Source organism: Equus quagga, chromosome 7 (genome assembly GCF_021613505.1).
Source record: "Equus quagga isolate Etosha38 chromosome 7, UCLA_HA_Equagga_1.0, whole genome shotgun sequence".
Lineage (NCBI taxonomy): Eukaryota > Metazoa > Chordata > Mammalia > Perissodactyla > Equidae > Equus > Equus quagga.
This window is the reverse complement of record NC_060273.1, coordinates 111619998-111639830: the sequence shown is the minus strand read 5'-3', so window position 1 is coordinate 111639830 and position 19833 is coordinate 111619998.

Genomic DNA, 19833 nt, shown 5'->3' with positions numbered 1-19833 from the left:
ATTGAAATTTCATTACTCCTCTGCTACATTCAACTTTTTGACTTGTACTGTGATAAATATCAGTTTCCTCTGCCCAAAAGCCTGTCTCCCATTTCTTCACACATCATACTCATAGTCATTCTTCCAGAATCAGTCCAAACCTTTATAAGCCTTATCCTGCTTGTGAATGCAGAGGTTTTTGTTTGTTTTTTTGAATATCTTATGTTTCCTTAAAGTTATATTCACATCCAGCAATTGCCATTATTTTGTGTTATCATTTTTCTGTTGGCATTTCAGGGTCTCTCGCTTGAACAGACTAAGGTAGAGATAACATGCTATTCATCTTGTATCATCTGTGTCTGCATAATTCCTGGCTCATAATATGCATTCATCAAATGTGTTGAAAGGAAGATCAAATAAGTCACACCTACATGATAGTACAGAAAGTAGTCAAGGTTTTATTCACTGAAAGCAGAAGTTAGCAGATGATCTTGATTGAATTTTTCCTTTGCAGTCGAATATTTGGATGCCATGAAGACCGTGCATTACAGGGCAGTAAAATGTTTTATTTTTTGGACGGATTTATCATGCAGTGCTATTGAGAACAGGCTAAGAACAAGAGAAGGATTGGCATAAGGAATAATACAATTATTAAAGGATGCAGAAGAGCTGAACTTGAGCAAGGGGACATTAAGGAAAATGCAAAATCTTTTAGAGGTTAAAAAATAAGATTGGTGATAACTGACTATATTCAAAATATCAATATAGAGAGAAGGCTCTCAGATATAATGTTTATTGTTTGGATGGCATTCATAGAAATATGAAATGCAGGAGGATGTAAAGTTTTCATTTATTCTGTTTACAGGTTGGGAGACGAGAGTGAGGAATATGATTATCCAAGTTTTAAATATATTGTCAATGGAGTACTAATGGGCAATTTAGATGGAAATATCCAGAAGATAAGAATAATCTTATCTAGGGATTAAGAAAGATTTTTGAATAAACAATTAAGTCTTGGAGATCATAATCAGAAAGATGGCAATTTAAAGCAATAGTTTACCAAGGAGACTATGTAGACTGATATGAGAAATGAATAGAGAACACTAAAAGTTAGAGAGAGAGCAATAAATTTGTATGCAAGGAACTGAGAAGAAAAACATCCAAAGAAGGAAAATCCTGTAAAGATGGGTATCAAAAAAGCAAAGGGAGAGAATGTTTTAAGATTGAGTAATGGTAAATAGCATCAAACACATGGCGATTACAGTAAGAGAATGCCAATTTTATAAATATTAGTCTATTTTATCTTATTGATAAGTCTCAGGTTATGCTCTATAAGACAAATTTGGTGAACATTTCCTATATAGTGAAAAGCTAAATGTAAACAACAAAAAGTTTTATACAAACATGTACATGTAAAAAGGATATTCATTCAAAATATGAACAGAAACTAATTTGTCACCCAACCTAACAAGAGAAATAGAAAACATAAATTAAAATGATATAAAATTCTAATATCAAAATAAAAGAATGTTCTAACAAATTTAGTGATGCCTTCTCATGTGGGGGTGGGAGGAATCTAATGTGCTAAAGAGGAAGATGTACTTCAAGTTGAATGCAGAACTTGTGGTAAGTATTTATTACATGCTGTGTAAAAAGTTAATCATCTAAGTGTCTAAAAAATATGCTAATGTACTTGATATAGGAAAATAAGTAGGCAAGAAAACATTGTGGAAAAAGAGTCACAATAGGAAATATGTTCTACCGAAATTAAAACATGTGGGAAAAAATGTGTCGTATTGTATCACAACTAGGTTTTTTTAAAATAAATTAGTTAATTGATAAATTCTAGAAGTAGAATAAAATCTGTATAATCACTTGGTATGTGACAAATAAGATGTGATATTTTAACAATAAAATGTTAAATACCATTATGGAGAAAAAGTAAATTTATTCCTCATATCAGACAGAACAATAAGATTCCAGATGAATTAAATTAATTCATTAATTAAAATTAAATTAAATTTTCCAGAGTCTTAAATTTATAAAGAACAAACAACAATTTGAAGTATCTAATACCAAATCTAAGGAAGAATGTGCAATATCAATAGAACTGTTAACGGAAAATCTTTTTCTTGCATGAATTTTATTCTTTTTTCATTTATTCAATCATTCATTCAACAACCCTCATTAATGTCCTAATGGGTAACAGAAATTTGGTTAGGAGATGCGGATACAATAATAAACAAAACCCAAAATGTCCACAATTCTCTAGGAGAATGCAGGAGTACTTATTACATATTGGAAAATCTGAGAAGGTAGAAGATCATAGATTATATTCCAGAGAAAGTGATTCATGAATTGAGGCCTGAACAATGATTTTTTTAAAGGAATAGAATAAGTTGAAGGGAGCAAAACTTTCCAAATATCAAAGACAACATATGAAACCTTACAGATGTAAAAGGCATGTTGGAGGAAATCATGGCTGAACGAGAACATAGCAAGAGTATGTTAGAGGAATTGAGGGCTTTGGATAACTTGTTAAGGAGCTTGGACTTGATTTCAAGGCTAACAGGAACCAGTGAATGATTAAAGTAGGGGAGTGATACAATCATAAGTATAAAGTGCTACCAGTGAAGATGAACAGATGAAAATGGAGTCAAGATATATTTTTATGTTGAATTGGATGATTCAATGATTTACTAGATGTGGAGGATAAAGGAAAGGGAGGAATTGAGAGTAACACCTACATTTTGGTTTGAACAACTTGGTAGATAATGGTGTTATTTATTGAGAAGTGACAGACTTGGAAAAGAACAGATTTTGGGGCAGGGAAATTTTCAAATTCCACTTTGGAAGTGTCACTTTTTTAATTGAAATATGTTTGATATATAACATTGTGTAAATTTAAGATATATAACATGTAAATTTGATTTTAGAAATTTATAATTTGTATTTATAATTTGTAATATGATTGTCACTGTACGTATAATTAGCACCTCTATCACATTACATAGTTATCATTTCTCTTTAGTGGTTGGAATAATTAAGTTCTAGTCTTTTAGCAAGTTTGATGATTATAATACAATATTGTTATCTATATTCACATACTGTGTATTAGATCTCTAGGACTTATTTACTACTCATTGAAGTTTGTTCCCTTAAACAATATCTGTCTTATCCTCCCATCTCCTGATAACCACAATTTTATTCTCTGTTTTTATAAGTTTGGCTTTTTTATATTCTACATATAAGGGATAACATACAGTATTTGTCTTTCTCTATCAGACTTATTTGACTCAGCATAAATGTGCTCAAGGTCCATCCATGTTGTTGCAAATGGAAGATGGCTGTCTTTCTTCTGGCTGAATAATATTCCATTTCTTTATCTTCTTTATCCATTCATCCATTGATGGGCATACAGTTTGTTTTCATATCTTGGCTATTGAGCATAATGGTGCAATAAAGATGGGAATGCATTTATCTCTTCAATATCCTATATTCATTTCCTTTGGGTATATACCCAGTAGTGGAATTGCTGGATCATATGGTAGATCTATTTTTAACATTTCAAGGAACCTCCATATTGTTTTCCATATTGGCTGAACCAATTTACATTCACACCAACAGTGTAGAACTGTTCCCTTTTCTCCACCTCCTTACTAACACTTATCTCTTGTCTCCCTGATGATAGCCATTCTAACAGGTGTGAGGTGATGTCTCATTGTGGTTTTGACTTGCATTTCCCTGATGATTAGTGATGTTGAGCATCTTTTCATGTTGGCCCTTTGGATATCTTCTTTGGGAAAATGTGTACTTAAATGCTCTGTCCATTTTTTAATCAGATTGTTTTTTGCTATTGAGTTGTATGAGTTCTTTATATATTTTAGATATTAACCCCTTATCTGACATATGGTTTGCAAAAACATTCTCCCATTCTGTAGATTGCCTTTTCATTTTGTTTGTTGTTTCTTTTGCTGTGGAGAAGCTTTTAAGTCTGTTACAGTCTTATTTACCTAATTTTGATTTGTGCTTTTGGTGTCATATCCATGAAATCATTGAGAAGACCAATGTCGTGAAGATTTTCCCCTGTTTTCTTTTAGGAATTTTATGGTTTCATATCACATGTTTCAGTCTTTAATCGATTGTGAGTTGATTTTTCTGAGTAGTGTAAAATAGGGGACCAGTTTCATTCTTCTGCATGCGAATAGCCAGTTTTCCAACCACAATTTGTTGAAGAGACTATCCTTTCCTTATTGTGTATTCTTGGCATCCTTGTTGTACATAGATTTGTTTCTGGGCTCTCTATTCTGTTCCATTGATCTGTGTGTTTGTTTTTATGCCACATTGTTTTGATTACTATAGCTTAGTAGTATATTTTGAAATCAGGAAGTGTCATGTCTCCAACTTTGTTCTCCTTTCTCAGGATTGATTTAGGTGTTCATGGCCTTTTGTCATTTCATGTGAAAAGTAGAATTATTTTTTCTATTTCTGTAAAATATGCCATTGGGATTTTGATAGAGATCGCACTGAATCTGTAGATTGCTTTGAGTAGTAATATTTAACAATATTAGTTCTTCCAATCCATAAACACAGGATAGCTTTCCATTTTTTAGTGTCTTGTTTAATTTTTTTTCATCAGTGTTTTATGGTTTTCAGTATGTAAGTCTTTCACCTCAATAGTTAAGTTTATTCCTAAGTATTTTATTCTTTTTGGTTCTATTGTAAATGGAATTATATTCCTAATTTCTTTTTCAGATAGTTAATTGTTAGTGTATAGAAACACAACTGTCTTTAGTATGTTGATTTTGTATCCTGTAGCTTTATTGAATTTATTGATTAGTTCTAACAGTTTTTTTGGTAGAGTCTTTAGGGTTTTCCATATATAAAATCACGTCATCTACAAATGGACAATTTTACTTCCTCTTTTCCAATTTGGATGCCTTTCATTTTTTTCCTGCCTAATTGCTCTCTGGCTAGGGCTTCCAGTACTACATGGCATAGAAGAGGTGAGATTGAGCATCCTTGCCTTGTTTCTCATCTTAGAGGAAAAGCTTTTAATTTTTCACCATTAAATTTTATGTTAGCTGTGGACTTGTCCTATACGGCATTTATTTTGTTGAGGTATGTTCCATTTAAGATGTGATTTAAAAAGCCAAGAGACTATGTCAAATAAGTAGCTGGATACAGGTAAACATTAAACACTAGGGTTCCAAATTTTGGAAGTATCAGCATATATTTAAAGTAATGGGCCTGGGTGAGATCACCTACAACAAAGAAGTGATAAGAATGTAAGTGGAGCAGAAGGTCACTTCTGATTATGGTGGACTAAGTTATTTGAATCAAACCTTCTGTTGAGATCAATTTGAAAAGATGGACAAAATATTTGTAAAAAATCTACTTGCAGTCAGGGGAGACATAGGAAGCAATGAAGAATTATGGCAGTAGGATCAAAAGTCAATGAAAATGCAAACTAAGTAAAAATGCACAAACTGTAAAATACAGCTGAACAGTACCCAAAGAAAATTATAGCACTAAATGCCCATATTAGAAAAGAAGAAACGTCTCAAATCAATTATCTCAACTTCCAAATTAAGAAACTAGAAAAATAAATCAAGTTAAATGTAAGTAAAAGGAATGATAAAAATCAAAGTTGAAATCAATAAAACAGAAAACTGAAAAAATCAGATACTTAAATGAACCCAAAAGCTGACTCTTTGAGAATATCAATAAAATTAATCAATCTGCAAAATCTGATGAATATACCATTGTCAGGAATGAGAGAGGTGACATCATTGCTAATTCTAGAGATATTAAAAAGATAATAAGGGAATGCTATGAACAACATTATGCCAATAATTTTGACAACTCAGATAAAATGGACAAATTCTTTGAATGATACAAAATTTCAAAACTCATTCAAGAAGAAATAGACAGCCTTAATAGCCCCAAAATGGGTAACACAATTTAATTTGTAGTTGAAAACTTTCTCACAATAAAAAATTCCAGAGTCAGATTGTTTCACTGGGAAAGTCTACTCAACACTTAAGGAAAAAGTAATATGATTTTTCATGCAAACTGTTGCAGAAAATGAAGAGAAAGGAATACTTCTCAACTTCTACTGCAAGGCCAACTTTACCCTTATACCAAACCTGACAAGGATATTACAGGAAAAGAAAACTGTAGGCCAAAATTCCTCATAAACGTAGACGAAAAAATCCTAAACAAAAATATTAAACTAAATCTAACCATGTGTACAAAGGATAATATATTATGTCTCAATAAAGTTTGTCCCTGTAATGCAGAGTTGGTTTAGCATACAAAAATCAATCGGGGCCCACCTCGTAGGCAGTGGTTAAGTTCCTGCACTCCACTTCAGCAGCCCAGGGTTTTGCCAATTCAGATTGTGGGTGCAGGCCTAGCACCACTCACCAAGCCATGCTGAGGTGACAACCCACATAGCAGAATTCGAAAGACCTACAACTGGAATATGCAACTATATACAGGGGGGCTCTGGGGAGAAGAGGAAGAAGAAAAAAGATTAGTAACAGATGTTAGCTCAGGGCCAATCTCAAAAAAAAAAAAAAAACCAATCAATGTAATTCACCATATTAACAAACTCAAAAAGAGAAATCATATGATCACTTTGATAAATTCAGTAAAAGTATCTGATAATCTGATATCAATGCCTGATAACAAATCTCAGCAAACTAAGAATAGAAGGGCACTTCTTCAACATGATAAAGGATATCTATGAAAAAAAACCTATAGCTAACATCATGCTTAATGATGAAAGGCTCCATTCTTGCCCTCCCCCCAAGGAACATGAAGAAGACAAGGATAACCATTTCCACCACTTCTAGTCAATATTGTACCAGAGATTCTGGTTAAAGCAATCAGGTAAAAAGTAAAAAAAAAAAAAAAAAGATATTCATTGGAACATAAAAAGTCTTTATTCACAAGAGATATGGTCATTTATGTGCAAAATCCAATGGAATTGAAAAACATTACTGCTCAAACTGTGAGTTTTACAACACTGAAGGATACAAGATCAACATAAAAATATCAAATGTATTCATATATACTAACAATTAATAATTGGAAATTTAAATTTTAAAAACAATAGTACTTATAATAGCATCAAAACATATTAAATATTTATAGATAATTCTGCTGAAAGATGTTATGCTAGGCAGAATAATGGCCCTCCCAAGATGTCTATGTCCTAGCGCCTGGAATCCATGCACGTATTATGTTGCATGGCAAGCAGGGATTAAAGTTGTAGATGGAGTTAAGCCAGCTCATCAGCTGACTTTAAGATCAGGACATTATTCTGGCAAGCCCAATATAATCACAAAAGTTCTTTAAATGTGGAAGAGCAAAGCAGAAGACTCAGTTGGGGAGAGACTTGAAGACACCACTCTGTTGGCTTTGAACATTGAAAGGACCACAAGCCAAAGAATGCAGGCAGCCTCCAGAGGCTAGAAGAGGTAAGGAATTGGATTCTTCTCTTGAGCCTCCAGAAGGAAAGCAGCCCTGCCAACACCTTGATTTTAGCCCAGTAGACCCGTTTTGTGCTTCAGACCTCTAGACCAGTAAATCAATAAATTCATGTTGTTTTAAGTGACTAAGTTTGTAGAGATGTGTTGCAGCAGTAATAGGACGCTAATACAGTTGGGAGTAGCCTGTACACTGAAAGGACAAATGTTGCTGAGAGAATTTGAAGAAGATCTAAATAAACGGAGAGATATAACTTATTCATGGGTCAGAAGATTTAATATTTTTAAGATATAAATTCTCCCCAAATATAATTGTAGATTATTCACAATCAGAATCAAAATCTTACCAGGCTTTTTTGTATTTTTTGGAGAAATTGGCAAGCTGATTTAAAATTTTATGTGGAAATGGAAAGAACCTAGTATAGGCAAAACATCTTTTTTAAAAGAAGAATAATTTTAGAGCACAAATGCTATCTGACTTTAAGGCATTATCAAGTTATAGTAATCAAGACAATGTGGTGTTGGTATGAGAATTGTCGAATAGATCAGTGGAACAGAATAGAGAGTTCGTAAATGGGCCAACACATCTATTGACAAAGGATTTTAAACAAAGGTACAAAGGCAATTTAGTGGAGAAAGAATGTTCTTTAACAAATCATTCTAGAACAGTTGGATATCCATATGAAAAATAAATTTGCAAAAGTTCTTTGATTTATCCCTTATATCATATCAAAATTAAGTGGATCATAGACCTAAATGTAAAACTTTAAACTAAAAATCTCCCTGAAGAAATCACAATAGGAAACTTTTGTTAACTTAGAGCACGTAAAGATTTCTAAGATGTAACACCAAAAACACAACCTATAAAAACCAACAAATTGATAAATTGGACTTTATCAAAATTAGAAACTTCTGCTCTTAAAGACAATTTTCGGAAAGTAAAAAGACAGGCTATCAAGAGAATGAGAAGACAAGCCATAGACTGGGAGAAAAGACTTGCAAAAGCCTCAACTGATAAAGGACTACTATCCAAAGTAAACAAAAACTCTTAAAATTTAACAATAAGAATACAAACAATCTGATTAAAAAATGGGTAAAAGACCTGAAGAGACACCTCACCAAAGAAGATGTATGCACAGCACGTAAGCATATGAAAAGATGTTTAACATCTCTTGCCATCAGGGAATTGCAAATTAAAACAATAATGAGATATTATTACGCTCCTATTAGAATGGCCAAACTCCAAAACACTGACAACACCAAATGATACCAAGGATATGGAACATCAGAAACTCTCATTCATTGCGTGTGGGAGTGCAAAATGGTACTGCCACTTTGGAAGACAATATAGGTTTCTTAAAAAATTAAATATAGTCTCATCATATGATCCAGCAATTGTCCTTCATGGTATTTACTCAAATGAGTTGAAAACTTATGTCCACATGAAAACCTATGCACAAATATTTATAGCAACTTTATCTATAATTGCCTAAACTTTGAAGCAAATAAGATGTCCTTCAGTAGGTGAGTGAATAAATAAACTGTGACACATCCAGACAATAAAACACTATCAGTACTAAAAGGAAATGAGCTGTTAGGCCATGAAAAAACATATAAGAATCTTAAATGCATATTCCTAAGTTAGGGAAACTAACTTGAAAGGCTACTATATGATTCCCACTATGTGCCATTCTGTAACACTAAGAACTATGGAGATAGTAAGAAGATCAGAGATTTCCAGGGCTTGGAGGGAGGGAGGGATAAATAGTCAGAGCACAGAGGATTTGGGGGGCAGTGAAACTATTCTATATGATGCTATAATGGTGGATACATGTAGTTATACTTTTGTCAAAACCCACAGAATGTACAACACTATAAGTGAACCCTAATGTGAACTATGAACTTTGAATGATAAGGTTGTGTCAATGTAGGTTCGTTGATTGTAATAAATATAACACTTTGGGGCAAGATGTTGATAGTGGGAAAGGCTGTGTGTGTGTGTGTAGGGGGTATTTGGGAAATAACTATACTTTCCACTCAATTTTGCTATGCACCTAAAAGTGCTCAAAAAAAAAAAAAAAAAGGACAAGACATGGACTTGGAGAAAATATTTGCAAAGCATATATCTGGTAAAGGACTTGTATTCAGGATTTACAAAGAATTCTGACAACTCGATTAGAAAACAACCCCTCAAAAAATGGACAACGGATTAGAACAGATACTTCGCCAAACAAGATAAACAGATTTTAAATAAGCATTTGAATATATGCTTAAAGTCATTAGTCCTTAGGGAAATGAAAGTTAAAACCACACTATGTACCTAATAGAATGGCTACAATGAAAAAGATTGACTGTACCAATGCTGGTGAGTATGAGGAAGAACTGGAACTCTCATATACTTGCTGAAAGAAGATGATCAAATCATTCTCAAATTATTTCCATAAGTTTTGTTAGAAAAATATCCAGTTAGAATTTTAGAAAAGGCCCTGAAGACCCACAACAACATAACAGAAAAACAAATGAAACAATAGAAAATAGACATGTTCAGAAGAAGCAGATAAGAGGGGTATCAGACAGAGATTTTGAAATAGTTATGCTTAATATGTTCAAGCATATAAAGGCAATATTGCAAATTTCAATACAGACATGACTACTATACACACAAGTAAATGGAAGTTCTGTAACTGGAAACTATAATAGTGAAAATTAAGAACACAGTGAATGAATTTAATAGCAGATTACACTCAGCTGAAAAGAAAAGTACTTAACTGGGAAACAGTTTAGAAGATGATGTAGAAAATGAAGCACGGAAAGACCAAAATTTGGAGCTATACAAGATATGATAAGACACAAAATACAGAGTGAAAATGTCTGATACATGAAATTGGAGTTCCAGAGGAAGGGAAACAAGGATGGGGCAGGAGAAATATTTGAGGATATAGTGGCTGAGATAAGATTACGTCAAAGAAAGATAACAAATTATGAAGAGGGCATATAGTTTAGAGACGACTATTCAGGATGGATAAATTCAAAGAAGATCACACCTCGTGCATCTCAGTAAAATTACTGGAAACCAAAGACAAGGAGGAAATCTTCAAAGTGATAAGATAAAAAAAGACAGAGTAACTTCAAAGAGTAACAGTTATTGAAAGGTGACTTTTCAACACACAGACAAAAATTATAGCCCAAAGATAGTGGAAGGATAGCTTCATTTATCAAAAGAAAAAACTGACAAGATAGGCTTCTACTCCAATATAAAAAAAAATCTTAAGTAAAACTATTTTTTCAGGAAAAATGAAACATTTCATCAGGCCAAAAGATGATTCCAGACAGATGCACAAATGAATGAATAAGAATAAAAATGGTAAATACGTTTATATATAAAAATGAATATACACTTTAATAATAATAACATCCTATGTTTAGTATAGAAAAAAATTAAAATATATTTTAAAAATATATACATTGCAAATTAAGTCAAATGGACTTAGAGTCTGTGCATTGCACTGAATGAGGTAAAAATGCTCATTTATATTTGAAAGAGATAAGTTAAATATGTTATCTTAGTAGAAAAGCCACTAAAATAATAGGAAAAAAACTTGTTTAGTCTTAAAGCTACTTAAAGGAATGATTGGAATAATAAATAATTAATCCGAAAGAATGCAAGTAGGATGAATTAAGAAATATAGAAATAAATAAGACAAATAATAAGATGAAAATTTTAAACATAAATATAAAAATATTATTTTAAAAGTAAAAATAACTTCTCTAAATAAGAGTAAAAAATATAACACTTCATAAAAACAAAAACAAGGAATAACCCAACTCTAAAATGCCTCTAGTATATGCATCTCTCATATAAGAGATAGAAAGCTTGAAGGAAAACAGAATACAAGATAGGCTATGCAAGCACTACTCCAAACAATGTTGTTATAAATATTGATATCAAAGAAGACATTAAAAAAAAGCACTAAGAGATGAAAATGGACACTTCAAGATTCAACATATTAGGAATATTATATCTTTAGCTCCTAAACTTGCGTGCACTTATTATAGTTTCAAAATGTATAAATATTGACATAACTAGAAATAGATACAAATAAAATAGCAATCATTGTTAAATATTTATTGTACTTCTCACTTCAACTAATAGAATAAAGAGATGAAAATTAGTAAGACTATGACCTGATTAATACCCTTGACCTAATCGACATATGTAGAACATTGCATCTTATAACTGTAGAATATGCATTGTTTTTGAATGATCAATTTGTAGAATTGACCATGTGCTGTGACATAGAATGTCTCAACAAATTTCATAGGCTTGAAAACATATAAAGCATATTCTCTGACCAGCACAGCAATTAAACTAAAAATCAGTAAAACTTAACTATAAAATTATCAAATGTTCAGAAATTAAGCAATATAGTTTTGAAAAATAAAAGCACAAATTATAGAACACCAGTATACATTAAAATACATATTTTAAGCTGATTACAGTCAAAATATTACATATCAGAACAGAAAGGATACAGCTAAAATTATGAATCTAGGAAAATCTATAGATTTAAATGCATGCATTAGAAAAGAATAAAAGCTAAAAACCAATGTTCTAAACTTATTTCAAAGAATCTAGTGAAAAAAATCAAGTCAGATTCAAAGAAAGAGTGAAGGAAGTATTGAAGAGAAAAACAAAATTTGCATAGAAAACCAATAAACAATAGAGAAAAAAAAGCAAAACTAAAAGTTGTTTCTTTGAAAAGATTAATAAAATTGATACACCCTTGAAATGTGAGTGGAAAATGGAAATAGAAAGGTAAAATAACAGTAAATGCTTAAACAACTGAAAAAAGGATATTATGAAAAACTTTATTCCGATAAACTAGCAAATTTAGATGAAATGGAAAAGTTTCCATAAAATGCAACTTACTCAAACTGGTAAATAAGAAAGGAAGGAAGAAAGGGAGAGAGCAAGACTAGAAAGATCTGTATATTAATTAAAGATAATCTAACTGTTGTCAAAGATTTTCTTTCAAAGCAAATTCTAGGTGAAGCATCTTTACAAGTAAATTCTATCAGGTATTCAAGGAAAAAGAAAATTCAATCTTTGTAGACTCCTTTAGAGAATCACAAAAAAGAAAAACACTTATCAACGTGTGTGTGTGTATTTTAATAAGGCAGGCAGGTGTGACCTAGACAAGGACATTACACGAAAGGAAAAATATAAGGTAATCTCATTTGTGTTTCAATTTACTAACTGAAAGAAATTTTAAAAGATTTAAAGACAGGAAATACCTTGTTCATCAGTGGGAAAACTCAATATTGTAAAAATGTCTATTCACCCTAAATTGATCTTTACATTCAATGCAATCTTATTCCAAATGTCAATGTAATTTATTGGAAATTTACAAGCTAAATCTAAAATTTATGTGAATGCACGGAACCAAAATTAGTCAGTATAATCTTGAAGAAAAATATGAGAGGACATGCTCCACTGTATATCAAAACTTACTGTAAAATTAAAGCAATGAAAAGAGTGCTGTATTTCTGTAAGGATAGTCAAATACACCAGTGGAGGTGAGCTCTATGATTTGTGTAAGTCAATATTGTCAATTCTACCTTGCTTTTCACACCCATAATCTGTAAGGCTATGGCACATTTTTTAAGAGTGGAAGGGGAGGGAAATACCAGGATTATTCGATGCAGGGATGCTTCTCTCTATATCCTTGGTATTAACTGACAAAAGCCTTGTGGCAGAATATGGGTAACAAATCCTACCAATGCAATTTAAAGGAAATAGATTTAGACCTGAAGGAATCATCTAAGTAGATAGAAAGAGAAGGTGAAGCACAAGAACAAATAACAAAAAAATACTATTCCTTGGTTGTTAGTATCAGCTTTGATAAAAACTGGACCTTCAAAGGAAAAAATTAGGATATTGGCAGAGAATGAATTAAGTTCAGATTTTCTGGTTGCTAAAAGACTTCCCATGCTTCAATGGCCACTTTAGCCTACATATGTACTGGAAAAGTAAATCACTTATAACCATTGATTTCCTGCAGGCCATGGAATCCAGAGGGTATTCTGTTAAAGGAAATTTTGTGAAGAAATTGCAGTGTAAGACTGACTAATCCTTGCTAGTATAAATTCTCAGAATAAACCATGGGGGGAGAAGATCACATCACTAATACTAAATAATTCCAATTTAAAGGGATTATTTGGGTTGTCAATTGATCCCAGGTGGCTGCAAACTCTTGTGAGCATTCTATTGTGAGTAGCATGAAAACTAATCTGTTGCAGTGGGTAAAGAGTGGAGTTTTCCCCACTTACCGTAAGAGAAGACACTGCCCTGCTCCGTCTGACTCTCAGGTGGAATCTACTTTGTGAAAAAGAAGAAGTATCACAGATGCTGACAACCCTAAATTGGCCATGTGATGGTTAGGAGACACATCTAAATCAATGTTGTTGACACAGACCATGATAGATGCTGTGATACAGACAGCTCCCTGCTTCCCCACCAATCTTAGGATCCTTGTATAGCCTTGCTAATAAATACCAAGAAAATATTCAAGAGATAGTTTACTAGTTTAGCTACTATGCCTGAAAAATAAAGTCAGGGGAGGGTGATGGGAGTGATTACTATTTCGCTGGTGGAGACGTCAGATAACTATGGAAAATAAAATTAAAAGAGAAAAAATAATTGGATTGCCCACAGAAAACATTATCAAAATTTAAGACGTAAGAGAGAGGTTTCTTCTAACGCTAGCTGTCTTAATCAGCTGTAGTGGCTATAACAAATTACCATAGACAGGTGGCTTAGACAACACTTATTTCTCACAGTTCTGGAGGCTGGAAAGTCCAAGGTCTAGGTTCTTGGCGAAGGCTTTCTTCCTAGTTTGCAGCCAACTTCTCGTTGTATCCTTACATGGTGGAGAGAGAAAGAGGAAGCAAACTCTTCTGTCTTTACTTAAAAAGGCACTAATCCCATCATGAGGGCCCCACCCTTATGACCTAATCACCTCCCAAAGACCCCCACCTCCAAATACCATCACATTGGGGCTTAGAGTTTCAACACATAAATTTTAGGGAGACACAAACATTCCGTCCATAGTATTCCATCCATGGTCCCCCAAATGACACACTCACATTTCTTAAAGTTACCCATCAAATTCACTCTATATAGCCAACCTTATATGAATTTAAATCCTATTTTAAGGATTTGATTTAGAACAGAAAAATACTTGAACATGGTGCTGAATTTACTCTCAAATAGAGAAATAGAATGTAAAAATGATTGGCAGATGCGTTATGATCCGTTCACCCAATCCCCAGCACAGAATCTAAGGTGTTTCACAATTACATGGGCGAGATGGTCTAGGGGTAGTGTGCAACATTTCTTGGGGTTACTAGTGGGCAGTGATCCTGCCTGAGAGGGAGAAAGCACTCTTACAGGCCTAGATGTGAAACCTAGAGGGCACATAGAGAGGGGTGGGTATACAGGTTATAACTAAGCTGCAGATTAGAAAATGTGACTGGAGTTTATATTCCAAGGCTCTGTTGCCCTTATTTGAATGTGAAATTGGAACTGTCATTATGTGTGAAAGGGATGCTATCTAGTTTTGATTGGACATGCTGAATGGGAACCTTTGTATTGTCTGAGCACTTTTCTGTAGGAAAATTAAGCAATATAGTATTCCAAAAGTATGAGACCACTGTTCTTGTTAAGGAAATGATTGAAGTGGGAGCATTAAATCTCACTCACTTGTGGAATATGACAACAGCCATCTGAGGATATAACGAAATGGTTCTCCTCATTACTTAACCCATAATCAATATACTAATACTGTTGAAGAAGTGTAACTGGCCAAAGGTGATTGGTATGCCATAATAGACTTAGCTAATGCCTTCCTTTTCATACCTATTTGGAATCCAATGTGACACTATTTGCACTTCTGTGTAATGATATTGTGGGGGGTCAAAATTGGCTACCCCAAAATGTGTCTCTTTGGCATGAGGATTATTTTGGGCTCGCTACTTTTAAAAAATGCAGACATGGAAGAAGCTTTAAAAAGTAGAAGCTACCCTTTGTAAGAGACATTTACATTTCTAAGGGAAATCTCCATCTGTAAAGGTGTCTCCCTCTCTGTATTAGGAAGAAGGAGGGATGACCTTATTTCCAGAAGCTCTTATCAGTGCTGGAGGCAAGGACTTAAATCTGCCCTCGTAATAACCTTACTCTTGTTTATTGTGCTTTTCTGGTAGTCTCCCATAACTGACTCCTCCCACCACCAACATCCTCTTTTGTCTATAGCTGAAGATGGTATTTAAGATGAGAGCCTCTGCCATTTTGGAGACTTGCTCAGTTTTCCTGAGTGTCTCCCATGTATACATGTTATAAAGCTTTGTTTGATTTTCTCCTGTTATTCTGTCTCATGTCAGTTTAATTCATAGCCCAGCCAGAAGGATCTAGAGTGGGTAGAGGAAATGTTCTTCCTCCTCTCCAATATTCGGTATATATTTATGGTTTTTCCACAGGGATCTTTCAATTTACTAGCATACATCACAAATTTAGTGTAGTGGCATCTGAACTTGATAACCACTAGGAGTAAGTTGGTTCATTGCATTGGTATCATGATAATTGCCTCCTTGGAGGAAGGAATGCAGGAGAATTTAAGTCTTTCATATTGACAAGTAGTGACTGGCTGATAAACACAGCTGAACTGTATGGCTGGCCTAGTACGTTAAATTTTAAAGAATTATGTTGCCTAGGGAAACCAGCGATATTCCTTAAATTGTGAGAAATAAATGGCTATCTTTATTAACCCTGCCACTAAACAGGAAGCCCAAAGACAGTGTTTTTGGGAAATCACATTCCCCACTTAAGGATTTGGTTAGTCCCAAGTCACAAAGACACCAGAAACAAACTGAATTTGAATAGAGCCCTGAGCAAAAAGGAGCTCTAAAAGACCTATTTGAATCTTCTGACCTGATTGCCAGCTGGTTTAGTAGTGTCTGCAAGTAGGATGTGCTGGCTGGAGCCATTGGCAGAAAAATGCATATTGTACTCAGCAGACATCACTGGGAATTTGGACTCAAAAGACACAGAAGCTCTTTTCAGACCTTTTAAATGACAATTGCCAGCTTGTTACTGAGAACTTTGGTGAAAAGTGACCCGAACAATGAATGACAACAGATAATGCTGGGACCAGAAATCCCTGTCACGTCTTGCATGATGTCAGAGAAGGATAGAGAAAGAGTAGTTCAGCAGAAGTCACTGATAACATGGAAATATTATATTCAATATCGTATGACAAGAAGAAATTCAGGAGATGTAGCCACATCTATGAATAGCTTCCTTCACTCACTCCAAGGCCAATGACTGAGCTCAATGTAGATCTCCCTACTTCTCCACCTCCCTATTACCTGTTGCTTTATGCACTGATTCCAAAATAGTTTGCCTGGTTCACTGATGGGAGTTCCTAAATCTAGAGTGGAATTGCAATTGGAAATTGGCCACAATACATCCTACAGGTGGTAAAGTTCTGGTGAAAAAGGAAAGGGTAAAACCACAAAATAGGCAGAACTAGGAGCTGTTTATTAAGGAATAAACAGGAGGAAGAAGTAGACTTAGACCTGATAAAGTATTTGGATATTTACATATTATTGTGCTAGAGTCAATGGCATTTCCACCTGGTCCTAGAAAACTGAACAATAGCCACAGCTCTCTTCTCCATGTGGAATACTTAGTTTTCAAAGTTTCTATGAGACTTTAGAAGAGGAAGAATTAAGGTGGGTTGAATAGATGCCCACTGAAAAGACAGAGACAGGAGTGCTAGGGCAAATACCTTATTTAGAGCTGCCCCCTGGGATAATGAAAGAGGTTGGCATGGGGGTACCAGGCCATGCCCAGTTGGACCAAGGAGAATACATTCCCTTCTTATATAACCGAGCCAATAATGTGGGAAGGACCTCTACTCAGTGCCAACTGGGGAAAAAATTTACTTGAAGATGGACCAAAACAGAATTACTGAGTTGACGCCAGACTCCTATAGGAAGGCTACAAATAGGTATCGGCTGGAAGTGATACTATATTATTCTAGGCTTTGCTTACTCTGAAAAAGAAGCAATTGCAAAGAATACGAGGAAAGCTTAGAAATAACAAATAATTGATCATTTTGGTCCACATGAATGCATTTCCTGAGAAAGTTTTCCACTTCACTGCCACTAATGTTCAAAAATGGAGTAGGAAACATAATGCAACAAAGACATATCACATACCATCGAACTCTCTGAACAGTATTCTTATTGGAAATTAGAATCAGCAAGTAAAATATCTGCTACTTAAAACTTAGGATGGAAATTTTGATGTTGGAAAGGCTATGAAGCAGCATAATGTCTCAAATACTATTGAGGAGTTTTAAATTTGTACAACCACTTAAAAAATCTGCCGCTGATTTTTAACTAAAGCTAAATATAGGCATATTCCCTGAGTCAGCAGTTTTATTCCAATAGAAGTGCTTGCAAATATGCACAGCCTGACATGTTCAAACAGGGTCATCACAGCATTATTCGTAATAGTTGAAAACTGGAAACACTGGAGATTTCCACTAATGGTGAAATGGATAAATAAATTATGTGTATATATAACTGAATTCAATGAAACCTTGAGCAGTGACTTAACTACAGCTCTGTAGGACAAAATGGTTGTCTCATAAACATAATATTCAGTGAAGGAAGCCTGAAACAAAATAGCACATATTGTATGATCTCCATATAAATAAAATTCAGAAAGAGACAAAGCAATTTAGACTGTTATGATTCAGGATAGGGTTTTACTTGGGATGGACTCCGGGGGTATAATTGGAGAGTGCCTGAAATGGACATCTTGATGTTAATATATTTTATTTCCCATCCAGTTTTACATAGCTGGTGAGTAGGAGACCAATGATTTGGACTTAGGTCAACTAATTATAAAATCTATATTTTATCCACTACACAACAATGTTTTCACGTTAAAATCCTTCCATCATTAAATTAGTCTGTTTGATGTCGCAACATTGCCATATACCCATAACACAAGTGATCCAGTCTTAGACTTTACAACACTTTAGAATACCTGTATATTTCCACTGGTGGCTGGCCGTGCATCTCTCCATGCAGCCTCTCCACATAGCTAACTTCATCTTCCTCATATTAAGACAGTCTTAGATATAAATGCCAGCCTGGGCTTCTGTGGTGCTACATTTTTAAAAATATTGCAAAAATTGTGTCCTGATTCAATTTGCCTTATAGTTTTCATTCTGTAGTGAATGATAATCCAATATTTTCTGCTATATACTTCACCTGTCACTGGTAAGCATATTTCTCTTTCCAAATTTTGTTAGCAAAACAAAAATATATTCCAGCTATCTATTTCTGTTGAACAGATCATTCCAAAATTTAATAGTATAAAGCAAAAATACATTATCTTCTCTCATGGTTTTGTGGTTTAACTTGGTTCAGCTGAGCTGTTTTTGCTGGGGAGTCTCTCATGTGTTTTCAGACAAAAGGTGGATGAGGTTGAAGTAATCTTGTTTAATGTTTAATGTTAATGTTAATGTTTAATGTTAAAAGAAAGTTTAATGAGATAATAAGCTTTGAAAAATGATTTCTTCCCTTGTAGGTCTGATGACTGGGCTGGGATATCTGGGACAATTAGCAGTGGCCATTCATCTCTCCATGTAGCCTCTCCACATAGATAACTTGAGCTTTCCCACATCATGGCAGTCTTAGAATAAGGTGACTTCTTACATCTTGGCCAGCTTTCCTGAGAATAAGTATTCTGAGACCTCAGCACAATCTTAAAGACTTCCTCTAACCTACCTCCAATCATATAGTGTTGCTTCTATTACATTTATTCTTGGCCAACCCATATTTAAAGAGAGGGAACACTTTGGGGCCAGCCCGGAGGCGCACTGGTTAAGTTCGCACGTTCTGCTTCTCGGCAGCCTGGGGTTCGCCACTTCGGATCCTGGGTGCGGACCTGGCACCGTTTGGCAAAAACCATGCTGCGGTAGGTGTCCCACGTATAAAGTAGAGGAATATGGGCATGGATGTTAGCTCAGGGCCAGTCTTCCTCAGCAAAAAGAGGAGGATTGGCAGTAGTTAGCTCAGGGCTAATCTTCCTCAAAAATAAAAAAAGAGAGGGAACACTTAAACAGAGAGGTGAATACACACACTACACAAAGATGTTCACTGGGGGTTGATCTTTTGAAACTAGCCCTCACAGTATACCTTCTGGTCTGCAACGATTCACATCACTCCTACATGCAAGTGGGAGTTTGAAGACCCCTGAAATTTCCTCCTATTATGGTATGAG